This window comes from Dermacentor variabilis, unplaced genomic scaffold (assembly GCF_050947875.1).
Source record: "Dermacentor variabilis isolate Ectoservices unplaced genomic scaffold, ASM5094787v1 scaffold_15, whole genome shotgun sequence".
Classification (NCBI taxonomy): Eukaryota; Metazoa; Arthropoda; class Arachnida; order Ixodida; family Ixodidae; genus Dermacentor; species Dermacentor variabilis.
Window position 1 is genome coordinate 6,883,383 of NW_027460313.1, and position 13,016 is coordinate 6,896,398.

Genomic DNA, 13,016 nt, shown 5'->3' on the forward strand with positions numbered 1-13,016 from the left:
CTAATAAAGTGTATTCATATAGCACATTTAATTTAATTACATTATATTTGACGAATAGTTCTGAAGTATGTGCATTAAATGGTAGGTTTGCAACAGAACGTAGGGCCTTTTTTGTAGGATAATAAGATTATTTGTGGATTGCTGTGTTGCGTTACCCCAAATTAAGTTACATTAGCGCAGATGTGATGAGAAAAGTGCCTTAAATATCGAAAGCTTTTGAATAAGTGGCAATACACGCTGACATTTTCTCAGTACGTGCAGGACCTTGCAAAGTTTGTTTTGTAAATGTACCGTATGGTGATCCCATTTCATATATTCGTGAAAAATAACACCTAGAGATTTTACTGTAGAAGAAAATTCAATTTTAATATTATTCAACATGAGATTGTAAGTATAAGAGAGCTCATAAAGTGGAGATTTAGAGCGAAAAAGACTAGCTTTAGTTTTTGAGCAGTTAATTTGTAAAGAATTGCTAAGTGTCCAGCTGCATATTTTTTCTAATGTCAAGTTAGCTAGATTCACAAGATCATGTATATTTGTTCCTGAAAAGAAAAGACTTCTATTGTCACCATAGATTAGGTATTGGACTGAATGGTCAACATTTACAATATCCTTAAGAAATATATTAAACAAAAGCGGGCCCAATACGCTGCCTTGGGGAACTCCATATTTAATAGGTTGCATAGAAAGAAGACAGTGTTCTGCTTATCGATACACATTGATTTCTGTTTGTTAAGTAGTTTTGAATTAGATTTAGGGCAACACCACGAACTCCATAACACTTCAGCTTTCCTATTAATGTTTCATGGATGTTTTGTCAAAGGCTTTGGACATATCTAAAAATATGCCGAGTGTGAATTTTTTTGCTTCAATATTCTCAAGTATCAATTCTTTTTGAAACAGTAGAACACTTTCTGTTGAAAAACCTGATCTAAATCCGTATTGCGATTTAGTTATGATGGAATGTTTGTAAAAAAAATCTGACAGTCTAAGATGAATAATTTTTTCAAGTCCTTTGGAGAATAGGGGAAGGATTGAAATAGGACTATGATTCCCGAGAATCTTTTTATCTCCACTTTTGTGTATTACCGTCACCTTAGCATTCTTCATATTCTCTGGGAAAATACCAGTTTGTAAGGAAAGGTTATAAATATGTGTCACACACGGGCTAAGTAGATCAATAACATATTTAATTGGCTCGATTTTTAGACCATTTACGTCCTCTCTCTTACTCATCTTAAAGTTTTTAATTACCCTTAATACTTCGTTTTCATCAGTTCGGTAAAAAAATATTGATTCCTTGAGCGGCACGGGTAAGTAATGAAAGGCACTATCTTGATGTGAGCTCTCAGTTACAGATGCAAAGTATTCGTTAAATTTGTCGGCTAACTCTTTGCCTTTGACAACTCTATTATTAACTACAAGTTCTTCTAAACTAGTTCTTCCTCTACCTAGAGTTAAGATGAAGTGTAATTTATTCCACATTTGTTTGATATCTGCGCACGCCTTCGAACATGTTATAATAGTAATTTCGCTTTGCTTGCCGTTGTAATTTAATGATCAAATTTCTACATTTTTTAAACATCCTCAAAGCATCTTGATTTCGGTTAACTAGGAATGCATGAAAAAGCCTATCATTTTCCTTCATGATTTTTAGGATCTCAGTGGTTATCCAAGGTTTGCGGGCACGTTTTGGTTTTTTAAAAACCTGAAGTGGGAAATATTTATTATAGACTGAAATGATCGTTCAGATAAAGTTGTAAGCTAAGTCAGCACAGGAGAAAAACAATAAGTCATCCCATTGCGTGTGCGCAATTTCATCACGAAAGCGCGAAAGAGAGTTTAAATTTACAGCTCTATGATATATACGGGAAGCAGCCTGTCTAAGTGTGCAGTGGAATTGGTGTACAAATAAAATACATAGGTGGATGATCACTGATAGTGCCAGAAAGTGCCAGACATAGTGCCAGAAAATACGGAATCAAAGGGAAAGTTTGTTATGAACAGGTCTATTAATGTTGCACTCGAGTCAGTAATACGAGTAGGAGTGACAATAACATTCGATAAAAAGTGGGAATCAAGAAGCGCCGAATGATACTTTTGCTTACCTGTGCTTGCTAACATATCAATATTCAAGTCGCCTCCCAACACGAGTTTATATCCATTGTCATTAACGAAGGAAAATATTGTAACGGATACGAAAGGCGCGGACAAGAAGAGAGAAGAGAATACGAAGAGAACGAAGAGGTTGAGAGGCCGGGCTGCGCTACGATCACGCTGCGATCATCATCCATCGCCTGTAAATAAAACCATTTCTTCGCAACTCTTCGTAACAGTTGTGGTGGAAGGTGCGGGGTAATCGACACCCGAAGACGGAGGCTGAAGCAGTTCTTCGACGGAGCCGTCACCTTGCTGGACTCCCACCGAATCTACCGGAGTTGAATATGTCCCACGACGCAGACGAACAACGGCCCATTCCAACAGCTGCGCCGACCAGTTCTGTTCTACAACTGAGAGATGCGCGTCCCTTCGCGGATGATCGGACCAAGACGTCGAGGAATGGCTCATCCATTATCACCAGGTGAGTGCCGCCAACAAGTGGAACAGCGCTTCTCAGCTTTCGAACGTCGTGTTCTTTCTAACGGATACTGCGTTGTTGTGGTTCGACAATCACGAGGAAACGTTTACAACATGGGAAAGGTTTGTTTCCGAAATAAAAGAGCGATTCGGCGACTCCGCGACGAAAAAGAAAAGGGCAGAACAGACGCTACTGCAACGTGCGCAAGTGTTAGGCGAAACCTGCACGACCTACATGAGGCGGTAATAAAACTGTGTAGGATGGTAGACTCTGGAATGTCTGAGGAAGACAAAGTTGGGCACATCCTGAAAGGAATTTTCGAAGACGTTTATAATTTCCTCATCGCAATGGACAACCTGGCTTCCGTCGCTGACATCATTCGGCACTGTCGTACTTTCGAGCAACTGAAGACGAGGCGCATCACGTCGATGTTTGGCAGGCTAGCCAATGTGACGACAGTTGCAAGCGTGGACAGCAACCAGCCCCTCGATCTGGCATCAACGATACGACAAAACAGGAAGAGCCCAGCCTGCATGCGCAAGTGACACATCCAGGCACTCATAGCTTCCGCCTATCACCAGATTTCGAGCCAAACGTGGCATCCTTCTCCCCGTATCCTGCGGCTAGGGGCACTGAGGATGATGAACTCGCGCCCCGACAGCAGCTACGTCTCTACGACAGAGGCCCTACTTACGACGCTCGGCCACAACGAGAGCAGCCGCCTTTTTACCCCCGAGGCCCTGTGACTTCTGTCAGACCGCGACAAGAACAGCACCGACCCTACTACCACGACGTGACTTATGAACGATATAACGGATTTCAGCAAGCAGCAGAGACACGTTATCCACATGACCACGAACTTTCTCGCCGCCCGCAGCCGTCTGCCATTCGTTTCGAGGAAGACGCTGTGAACCGCGACCCTCCCGTGTGCTACAACTGCGGTTCCACAGGCCATATTGGCGGCGAGGAGTTACGGTGTCGCTATCTATCGGAAGCGCCTCGCTGGCGTAGTATGAGGGATCACGCGGCGCGCTCCTCATAGGTTTTGCTGTCAGCGCTCACTGAAAAAACCACGCGCGGGCTCTCCCGGACATTTCTGTAAGTACTTTCGAAACGAGAGAAGTTTTTTACTGCCTAAATAATAATTTTGGGCGAACTGAAAGCACACAATCGTTTACAGACGCTATCTCTTTACCGAATACGTGAACGCCACTGAGCGCGGTAGCCGCGATGGGGTCTCCCGAACCGGCTTCTTGCGTGAAAGGTAGGTAAACGCTGAGAGCAAACTATGTGAAATATGTTCTTATAGTGTTTGTATAACTATATGGAGCATAATAGAACGAAGCCTCAATGCAGCGATCGCGCAGATTCGCAGCGACCGACTGCGCGTCTGCATGCTTGTCCGCGCAATGTCTCGCTTTCTCCGCGCGCGCCTTTTCGCATCATGCCATGAGCGTTAGGCCGCAGAATATGAGCATTTGACAGTATAGAAGCAACCATTGTTACGTGGGCGCTATCAGAGCTGTTCAAAAATAATTTCATTGTAGAGACTTCGATGCCTACGGGGACTGTAATGTGCCGTCGCGATGATTCAATTTTTTTTTCTTCTAAATTCTTTGACCTTGCAATATTATTTCTCGAGTTGCGTCGCACTGTATGTTTATCGGTGCTCTCAACGTGCAATTTCCCGCTGCTCCTTTTTTGTATCCAGTGCATTAATTCATAACATAAACATTACCATATGCCATGCTTTTTTTAAATGTGCTTCTTACCGCTGCCTTTCCACTCCACTGAACTTGCCAGTATCTATAGCATCGACAAATTCATAGATCACACCGTCATGACATTAGTCGGGCAGCGGGCTCGGGCGAGCGCCTCAGTGCGCGTTTTCAGAACATCGCAGACCGGGCGCCGTAGTAGAAATCTTCCTTGCGTCTGTGCTTGCTACATACCCGAGTTGTAGCCGACGACTGTTTGCGGGTTTTAAGTTTCGCGAGCCAAGCTTCACGCAGCTTCTTGTCCTGAGGACGTGTGAATAAGGCTGACACCGGCCTCCGTTACGTGCGTCCAGCCCTGCGGCACCGAGCAGTAGCCTATTATGTTGCGCGCCTCAAAGGCAGCCACTACCTATTGTAGTGGTTTCAAGCGTTGTAAAGGAGACACTCGAAGCGGGAAAATTTCGTCACTAAATGAGGACGCAGCGCACGAGGGGATTTTAACTCGTTTTCAGCTCGCTTCGGCGCTCCCGAAGCAGCCGACGCGGCCGCTATGTCCACGTGATCCCTCCTAGCACATCACGCCGACGGTGGCGCCAGCTTTTCAGTGGTAGAGCTCCAGGCCAATAGCTTGGTATTGTCGCCAAGACCGTCAACCACGAAGGACACCACCGATGTTCTCGCCACCCAGAACCCGTAATTCATATGACTTGCGGACGACCGACTTGCTTTCAATGGACCACTTCTCACACGCGACCAGACGCAGTGGTTCGCCAGCTTCTGAGCGAAGTTTGACGCCACCAAGTAACCGTCCCCGTCGCACTCCGTCCCCTCGGCGCCGTTCCTCGTCACCGCCACTGGGAAACTAGCATCCGCGGCCAATGGAGGTTTGGTCGCCGGACGGTCTTGGCAAGAAATATCTCTGCCTGTTGTGATGTTCAAAAACAAAGAATGTCTCGATTGACGGAATACCGACCATGGCGTTAGTTGATACTGGGGCGACTGTGTCTGTGATGAGCCTCGCTTTCAAAAACCGTCTAGGCCACAAAGTTATGTTTTCTTGGAACGACGGTATTACCTTTCGTGGAGTAGGCGGCTAGCGGCTTCAACCCCTTGGTGTTTGTGCTGTTCAAGAGTCGTCTAGTCCATGGGCAGCCCCAGTAATCCTTGTGCGAAAAAAAGATGGCTCCTGGAGATTCTGCGTGGACTACAGACATCTAAACGCAGTGAATAAGAAGGATATATATCCACTACCGCGAATCGATGACGTCATTGATTGCTTACACGCTGCTTCTTATTTTCCAACACTTGATTTGCGATCGGGGTATTGGCAAATACCTATGGACCCTGCCGACAAGGAAAAGACCGCTTTCGTGACTCCAGATGGCCTATTCGAATTTAACGTTATGCCTTTTGGCTTTTGCAGTGCTCCTGCCACCTTTGAAAGATTCATGGACACAGTACTACGTGGTCTAAAGTGGGAGATATGCATGTGTTACCTCGATGATGTTGTAATCTTTGGCCGCACGTTTGAAGAACATAACGAACACCTCAGCTCTTTCTCGACTGCATTGAGAAAGCTCGACTGGTTCTAAACTCAAAAAAGTGTCGGTTCGGCGAACGTCAAACACTGGTCCTGGGACACTTAGTCGACAAGGATGGCGTCAGACCCGATCCTCATAAGATTGAAGCGGTGAGCTCCTTCAAGCCACCGCAGTCAGCACGAGAACTCCGCTGATTCATTGGCCTATGTGCGTATTGTCGTCGTTTTGTTCCCCGGTTTGCCGACATCGTTTACCCGTTGACAAGTGTTTTGCGACAAAAGGCATCCTTCAATTGGACGCCAGAGTGTGACTCATCATTCTCTCAACTGAAGTTCATACTAACGGCAGCACCCCTCTTGCGTCACTTCGATCCATCTTGCCCGACTGAAGTTCACACTGATGCTAGTGGAATCGGGATAGGAGCGGTGCTTGTACAACGCCACAGTGGCGCAGAATATGTTGTCGCATATGCCAGCCGTTGCCTGAGCAAATCTTAACGCAATTATACGGTTACGGAACAGGAATGCCTGGCAGCCGTTTTTGCCATACAAAAGTTTCGGTGTTATCTTTACGGTAGACCATTCAAGATTATCACCGACCACCATTCTATATGCTGGCTGGTCGGTTTGCGTGATCCCTCTGGTGGTCTCGCACGTTGGGCGCTGCGCCTCCAGGAATACGACTTTGTGGCATCGTACAAGAGTGGCCGTCGTCACGCTAACGCAGACTGCCTCTCTCGGATTCCTCTTGGAACTACCGACTGCGATACTGAGAATTTTGACGACTGTCTCGCTGCTGTTACTTCTACGTTCCCTGACGCGGCAGACTTTCAGCGAGAACAACAGAAGGATGTTACCCTCGATCCGCTTTTTGTCGCCGCCCGTACTTCTAAAGGCAGCGCTCGCTTTACTGTCCGTGATAAATTGCTCTACAAAACTAATTACTCCGGGCATGGAGTGCGTTTTCTGCTTGTTGTCCCCGAGAGTCTCCGCTCCGCCGTTCTACGCGCCATGCATGACGATGTGACCTCCGGCCATTTCGGCTTCGTACGAACGCTGCACCGCACTCAGAAGCGCTTTTACTGGCCCAAGAAGTCCGAAACAACCAAGCGTTATGCCGCTAGTTGCGAAACGTGCCAACGTCAGAAGCGACCGACCACCGCAGCTCCGGGTCCCCTTCGGCCATTGACACCGCTCAGTACACCGTTTGAGCAAGTATGCATTGACCTTTTGGGCCCATTCCCGTTATCTAACAACAAGAACCGTTGGATAATTGTCTACGTAGACCATCTTACACGGTATGCAGAAACTGCAACTATACCGTCTTTTACCGCTGCTTGCGTGGCGGTCTTCCTGCTGCGTTCCGTGGTCCTTCATCATGGCCCACCACGTGTCATCATCAGCGACCGTGGTCGCCAGTTCACTGCTGATGCCATTGAAGAGTTACTTCGTTTGTGCACTTCACAGTTCCGTCATTCCAAGCCGTATCATCCACAGACCGATGGCCTCGTTGAAAGGACGAACAGAACGCTGACCAACATGCTTGCCATGTACGTCTCCTCCAATCATAAGAACTGGGACGACGTGCTTCCATTCATCACTTACGCATACAACACGGCGAAACACGAAACCACGAACTATAGCCCATTTTATCTCCTGTATGCAAGGTTACCGCGAAGCCCTCTGGACACTTTCTTACCCTTCGTACTGCACAGTGACGATTCTGTATCAAAGACTTTGTGTCTCGCCGAAGAAGCCCGTCGAATGGCTCGTCTTCGTACTCTGGCCTCGCAAAGTCGTTCGGAAGAGCGATACGACGACCGTCACGTACAAGTATCGTTGGAAAAAGGTGACTGGTTCTTCTTTGGACACCGCAACGCAAGCGTGGATTGTGCCAAAAGTTCTTGTCACAATATTCAGGCCCATTTTTAGTCGTGAACCGCCTGAGCGAACTCACTTACATCATAGCTCGCCTCCTGTGCAATGGTCGGCGATCAAGCAGAACTCAGCTGACTCATATTGCTCGCCTGAAGCCTTTCTACCCTGCTTGTCCATCCTGACTCGCCCCACGGGCTTCGTCTGCGTGCGGGGAAATGTAACCGATACGAAAGGCGCGGACAAGAAGAGAGAAGACAAAGAGAACGAAGAGTTTGAGAGGCCGGCCTGCGCTACGATCACGCTGCGATCCTCCATCCATCGCCTGTAAATAAAACCATTTCTTCGCAAGTCTTCGTAACAATATGTTATCTAAAAACTGTATAAAATTGTTTATGCTGCCATCAGGTGGTCTGTATACTGCAACAAACACACAGTTTTCCACTTTAAGACATACAATTTCAATATCATCCGTGCATTGAGACCACTCGTTAAGCCATTCGTATCTCATATCATCTTTAACATACATGCATACGCCACCCCCTGTCCTTATTTTCCTATCTAAATGAACTGGATTATAACCTTCGATATTAATAACGTCCGAGTCATCACGGCACCAAGTTTCTGTTAGCATAACTATGGAGACATCAAATTTAAACTCATCAAGAAGAATAAACAGGTTGTCCTTGCAGCGAGCAGACTGCATATTAATCTGAAGCACAGCTATGGGTGATATGCGCTGGTCTACAATGCGTAAATTTAGTTCCGATGAACTAGAACCCATTCTATTTGAATCCAGTAGTAGACAGTGGTGATAACATATGTATACAAAAATTAATAATAGCAAGTATGACAAAACAGCAGCCTTTGAGAAGTGTAAACGTACTCAGAAAGAGATGTTGCTGAATCGTTACGAATCCATAGTTTCGTTGTACAATGTTAGAAGAACTAGCAAAAACAACAGAGAAGTGGTATAAGGCACTAATCCAGTACACAGCAATATTGAAGGTTTTATACAAATGTTCAGTTGCATAATGTAGATAACAAGTAGGGGCATTGGTAACACAAAAAGCTGTGTAATATGAAGGAATAGGTTTAGACACATATAACATTCTACAGAAGGACGGGATTATGTTATCCTGTTGAACAAAGTGATAAGAAAAATAAAGGAAAATGGCATGCAGGATCACAACTAAGAAAACCATTTTTGCACCGTGACGACCTGTTAAACAACTTGCGCCAGGTCCTCCTCACACATTATGCGCAAAGCTGGTGTCTTTTCCGAATTCCGCGTGATAACTTTGCCTTGAGACACCCAGATAGTACACCCAGACAGTAGCAGTACCCAGACAGTAGCAGCAGTATCTGACGGGCTACCGGTAGGCTACCCTTACCTTTTCTCGAACAACTCTTAGCCGCTACTCAATAAAAGCGGGTGCACATTTGCTGAAGCCCAGGTCATGGCTTTCACGGCGTCCGAAACACACAAGCTAGCTCAGCAGCTAAGTTAGGACGATCAACAAAGCGCAAAGAAAAAAACTGCTAGCTCCGGAGACGTAGTTAAGCCGGAGTAGGAAGTCTTTCCAAATTCCATGAAAGAAGTTTAGGAACAGGGTAAGGCGCTGAGTTACGACGCTGAACAAAGTGTAGAGAAAGCGGATAAAACAGCTGGCTCCGGAGACATAGTTAAGCATAAGGAGGAAATCTTTCCGATTGCCCCGACAAAAAATCAGGAAGAGGATCTGGCTGAGCAGCCGCCAAAGGGAAGGGAAAAAAAAGGAGCTCAGAAATGAGCTCGAGAAAGCGGGCTAAGAGAAACAGCTGTCGCGGAGTCGGGAATTTGGCAGAGAAGGCAATGCGGCTGTATAGAGCGAAAGCCATCAAAACCTCTGGGGAGCGCAGTGAAATAATTGGAAAGGTGCGTTTGTCCTTTGGAATGCTTCCAGTCAGAGCTCGTCCGAGCCGCCAAAAGAGCACGAAAATAAGGAGACATTCGGCGCGGAGGAGGACAAACGCCAGTGGGCAATTATGTTCCCCCTCGTTGAGTTCCTTTCTAGGTGTGACCTGCAGGACACAGGAGACCGCGGCGACAAGGCGACGTGAAGTGGTCATACCAGGCAGTGAACTTGTAGTGCAGAGCCTAGACTGCATGCTGGCAGTACGTAAAGTGTCGGGAGTCTGCAGTGAAGGGAATGACCTACGTGCCCTTTCTATTCCCTGGTTGACAAGATGGACAAGAAGTGCTTGCAGACCGCGCCCGCCTCGAGTACAGCTTATAGAGATGACGCAATCGTCGGCTATTCGTAATGAAGAACGGCGATACTGGGTTTTGTGGAAACAACAGTTTGTCTGTTTGTTTATTTTTAGAGTTTGGTTAAACGTTTTGAGATATGCGAAACTATAGGTGGTTCCGATGAGCAAGTGTTGCACTGTGTTTATATTGGTTGTTGTAGGAGCTCACTGACATTGTGAAAGAGATGGTTCGCGCGCATAAATTTTTTGGAAACTTTGTTTTCACCATGTGCCGTTCTTTCTTTTTAAGCACATAGGCTTCATTTTTTTTTAGATAACCTTGCAACTTGAAGCTTAGGTTACTTGTTAGAAGCCTGTAGTGGCACGATTGAGTATCAGTTAACTTTTCGGAAGTTTTCACGATATTTTTTCTTTGAAAAGTGAGACGCGTTATTTGGAGGAGCCGTTGTTTAATAGCGCAATCTTATAAAGTGTTTGTACCGTTCCATTAAGCCTTGTCTTGCGCAGACACAGAGAAGCAAAGCGTTGGTACGTGCCTGGCATGTGTATTCATAAGACGGCAGCGTTTCGAGCACCGCTTAGAGCGTACGTGGAAGTATTTAGAAATCAGCTAGAATCTTCGTGTTATTTTAAGCAACATTTTTTTGTTATTTCTTTAGTGCGGGTGCCTTGCGCACACGACAAAGAAAATCTTAGTGCATGAGTCGCACGAATGTGGAAGATTTACGGAGCCTTATTCTGAATATGTGGACTGTTTTGAGAGGAAAACCTTGTCTTCATGGACTGTGCTTGTCTCGCCAGACTCTTGCAGCAAATTAATTCTCTAGTGTGACGCCAGCAACCGTTGTCTTGGTGTCGCCCTTGCCCAACTTAACGAAAGCGGTTAAGAGCATCCGGTGCTGCCGAGCAGTGGTTCATTGTGAGAAAGGAAAGTTTCGTGATATCTCCTGCTACCCTTGCGGGAGCACGGCTCAACGCCATCCCGTGCTACACCTCAGTCCAAAACTGACACCGCGAGAAGACGTGTTCAGTACCTCTAAGAAAGAATGTTTGTGCATACTACGGGCCATACAAAAGCTAGGATGCTACATTCAAGGCACGAAATTCACTGCCTAGAGAGACCATTGCCCTCTGGCATGGCTAAAGCAAATGTCGAAGAAAAAAAAACGAAGACTGCTGAGATGGAGTGTCATTTTGCAGGAACAGCACTACGGGATCAAGCATAGGAAAGGGAGCCACAGTAAGAATGCAGATGGTCTGAGCCGGAAGTATTAAGCAACGAACTCAGGGTGAATTAAAGAAAAAGTGCTCTGTGCGTATCACTGTCGTTGTTACTGAGATAGGGCAACTAATTTCTGCCTTGCCGAGGGCTGACCACGACAAAAAGAAAAGCGAGACAGAGAGAGGGGTAGAACTTTGTAAAGCGATGCGGGTATCATGCCGCCCGGTGGTCGTCTCGCTTGGGCACGCCGACCAGAGTTTCGTGTGCTTGTGTATTCCCAGGTACTAGACCGCAACCAAGTGAAGGCTCGGACCTCAAGCTGCAGTGTGTCATCAGCCATCATTTCTAGAACACTTCTTGCCGTTTCCCAAGAGGCAGTCCTTTCATTAGCGCGCGCCCAGACGATGCCATACCCGACATAGACTGTGACGCGCGAACAAAGGAGCTCACTTCGAGGTGCCGACTACCGTGAAGATCACTCTGCCTTAACCTGACCCTGACAGGCTGAAGTACTTGGTGAAAGGGCCAAACGTTAAAAGCTACCTAGGGAACAGCATCAGCCTCGGATTCCCAGATTGCTACACCCTTGCGCCATATGCGGGTGCGAAGGTGCAACATAGGAGGCGGAATCCGGCGGAACAGTTCGCCATCATGGGAGGGATATTGCGACCGATTGGACGACTGCTATTGGCCGCGATATAGTCATAAGATTCTTGAGTCGAGTTTCCTAGGGAAGACGACTGGTTTCAAAAGCGGATATCTTCCGTGCAGCGGAGGTGTGCTGACGTGTTCTGATGTCAACTGAGACATTTCATAGGCTCCTACATGGTGTTGGCTTCCGTATCTGGAGCAAGTGTAAATAAAGTAAAATAAACCCCTTTTTCTTCATTCCTACTACCGGACGTACTCATTCCTGTGCCAGGTGGATTCCTGGCATAAGCGCTACCCTGAGCCGCAACACTAGCTGTAACACGTTTCGCGTAATAAAGAATGAAACATTGAAATATTAAAATAGCGATTGTAATTTAGGACATTATAGGCACACAATGTTATACTCTGTTCATGTAGACAATCAAATGGTAATATGTGAAAGTTGTTACACAATGGCGCCATATGATTGTTGTGTTTAGAGTGAGACAAAAGTGTAATCGCTCGTGTAGTGAATAACCCAATATACTTCCTACATTGGTATTCTTAAAGGGGCGCTGTCTTAGAAAACCCTTCATGGACTTTGCTGATCGTGGTTGTTGTTGTACGGCCGAATATATATATATATATATATATATATATATATATATCTGGCCCACCAGCTGAAATTGTTCAGGCAATAAGTCTCCCTAAAAGTTCGTCGTCCATATATATATACACGCAGGAAAGGGACGACCAACTTTTAGGAATACTTATTGCCTGAACAATTTCGGCTGCTGGACCAGCCTTCATCAGAATACAGTGTACTCTGACGAAGGCTGGTCCAGCGGCCAAAAAAATTCAGTAAATAAGTCTTCCGAAAATTCGTCGTCTCTTTCCTGCGTATGATACGTCGGGTCCTGCGTGCTGAACTTTGAAGAAACCTCCTATATATATATATATATATATATATATATATCAAAATTAGGTATCAAAATTAGGTCTCGCAGCAAATCAGTGCGATGAACCACAATATATTCTGTTGTTCTCTTCATCAGGCCACAATCGCACGCATACTTCTCTCGTTCTAACGTCAACTATTTCTATGTTATGCACGCTCTTTTTCCCAGTGTATATGACAAGGATGCCAGAATCTACACGCACAGAGAGAGATATGGGTCTCTATTCTGCCGTCCTTGTCTA

At 46.0% G+C, this 13,016-nt stretch overlaps 1 protein-coding gene across 3 annotated transcripts in view; it reads left to right on the forward strand.

Annotated features, from left to right (window-relative positions):
- LOC142567938 (papilin-like) overlaps window positions 1–13,016 on the forward strand; it is a 604,722-nt gene that overhangs the window by 388,884 nt on the left and 202,822 nt on the right. The window lies entirely within an intron of this gene.